Here is a 2,583-nt window from a genome sequence, read left to right on the forward strand (position 1 = left end):
CCCCCCCCATACACTGATGGAGAGTGAGCGCCCTGTAGAAGTGGAGCACCCCAGCCTTGGACACTTTCTGTTTTCCATAACTTCCCTGTAGCTTATCATAGCAGATATTGGTTTGCTGCTATATTAATGTTCTGAATGCCAACCCCCCCTGAAGAGCAGCAAAAAGAACAGGGGTTGGTGGGTGGATGACAATTTCCCCCTCACCAACAGTGCCCCAGGTGGAAACCCCTCACTTACCACCATGGAGACACAGTCTAATTTGTAAAAAATGTGGTTTACATTCATGAGCGAAGAGAACCACTAAACACATTAAGACTTAGCTTGGAGGGGCATGGTATAGGTACATTTAAGGGGTTAAACACAAACCTAAAGAGCCCATATTATGTTCATTTTCATGTTCATAATTGTATTTTGAGGTTGTACCAGAATAGGTTTCCAGGGTTTCATTTTCAGAAAACACCCCATTTTTGTACTGCACATTGCTGCAGATCCTGTTTTCACCCTGTGTGTTTAGGTCTCTGTTTTAGCTCCAGAGTGAGACATCTCACTTGTTATAGCTACAGAGTGAGACATTTCACTAGTTTTAGCTCCAGAGTGAGACATCTCACTTGTTATAGCTACAGAATGAGACATTTCACTAGTTTTAGCTACAGAGTGAGACCACTCACTTCTATACTATATTTGTTGGGAGCCGCACATGCCCAGTAGCTAGGTAAGATCAGTTACTTTCTGGCAACAATTGTACAGCAAGTTACTGTAAATTCTTTTTACAGTAAACGTACCGTACTTCCATTTGCAGTATTTTATGTATTCACTGTAAAATACAGTAGTTTACTTTACTATTTACAGTACTATAGTGGCTATATTGTGATGTTTTTACAGTACTGCTTAGACTACTGTGATTTTGTCTAGTTGACACGGTTTCAATGTAAACTTTACAGCATTCTACTGTAAAAATCCCATACAGTAGAAATCACATACTGTAGATTTCACAGCCATTATTTACAGTGTACTAGGTTCAAGAAAAAGATCATCGTTTGGATTAAAACAGCCCCAAGGAACACACATTTGGGGGGTCTTACCTGTGTTTTATTGCCCAGCCATCACCCACCAACCTCCTCCCTATACGCCAGGGTGCATACAGCCAAAAAAAAAAACACGGAATACTTACTAATTATGCTCCTTTTTGTTGCTATATGAGTTTATGGTTCATAAGAATGGATGAGCACACAGCCCAGCGTCACGGCCTTTTCCTGCCCAACTCCTGGGTTTGAATTTTCCAGACCTCCGTCGCTTTTCACAGATGAATATCTGTGCAACACAAGGCTGAGTCACACCAGACTCTCGTCGAATCAGATGGCGGAGACCTTACCCTGCAACCGTTACCAGGCAACCTGGCTTGCACTGGTACACCAACACACTGAGGCCTCTATTCAGCTTTTACCTTCTCTAGCTGGCATCTCCTCTCCTGTGAAAACCTTTTCACGTCTTTCTGTCTACAGGTATCAGAGCGAGACTCCCAGCCTCTTTAAGTCTAACCTCTACTCCCTTCTTTCTTTCTTTCATCATATTTCCTTCCCTCTTTTCCATCCTAAGCTTCTCCCCCCCTCCACTTACCATCAGTTCTTCTCGCCTCCCTCCCTCCCTCCTGCCTCCCTACTGTTTGTTTCCCAGCTGATTAAGAAGGTTAATGAATTCATAACTGTTAATTTTTCTCTCTGGGGGTATTTTGTTTTCTAGTTCTCTCTTTTTAATATTCATACGGACGCTTCATCTTAAACCAACACACAGATAGCTAAAGTCATTTCATTATCTTTTATTTATTTACCCACACTGCTGGTCTCACTTTCACATGTACACACATGTCCTTTCTTCCTTTCTTTCAGACACATCCCCCTCTCGTACGCAAACACACACACGCGCACACATACACACACACACACAGCCGAGACGCTGTACAGCGTGTCCCAAATCACACGTTGCTACGGCAACAGTGCTGCAACACATCAGAAAGATGAAGAGAGAGATAGGAAAGAAGCAGAGCAGCGAGATCTGAGGAGCTGTGAGATGGATTGATAAAGATGACAAAAAAAAGGGAGGGGGGGAATAGAGAGAGAGAGAGAGAGAGAGAATGAATTGGCGTGCTAATATATCATTACGGACCTGAAGTGAACTAAGAAAGAGACAAAGGAAATGGAGACACGTGGTTCCAGACATCTGAATTGCTTTTCATCGTGTTGTGCTTATTAATAAAACTGAGTCAATCCGAGCCGTGCTGGTCCATTCCAATCCCTTCCAAAGTGAATAATGACATTGTGCGCTGATGGGATCAATGCAGGTTGTTGTCAGCTTACAGAAATAACAACTCTTAAATCAGCATTTTTACGATGATGACATACAGACTTAGACTTAGACTTAGACTTATTAATCTCTTTGGGATGACTCCCGCAAGGAAATTAAAGTTAACAGCATCCCATACAGCATATGAAGGAGAAAAAATAAGAATACAATAAACACCATAATACACCGTATTACAAAGTAATACAATGATTCACAGGACAACACACAGTACATGTGGTTACA

At 42.0% G+C, this 2,583-nt stretch overlaps 1 protein-coding gene across 1 annotated transcript in view; it reads left to right on the forward strand.

Moving 5' to 3' along the window:
* LOC116688694 (sodium- and chloride-dependent taurine transporter) overlaps window positions 1-2,583 on the forward strand; it is a 21,091-nt gene that overhangs the window by 14,362 nt on the left and 4,146 nt on the right. The gene's annotated exons all lie outside the window — the stretch shown is intronic.

Source organism: Etheostoma spectabile, chromosome 4 (genome assembly GCF_008692095.1).
Source record: "Etheostoma spectabile isolate EspeVRDwgs_2016 chromosome 4, UIUC_Espe_1.0, whole genome shotgun sequence".
Lineage (NCBI taxonomy): Eukaryota > Metazoa > Chordata > Actinopteri > Perciformes > Percidae > Etheostoma > Etheostoma spectabile.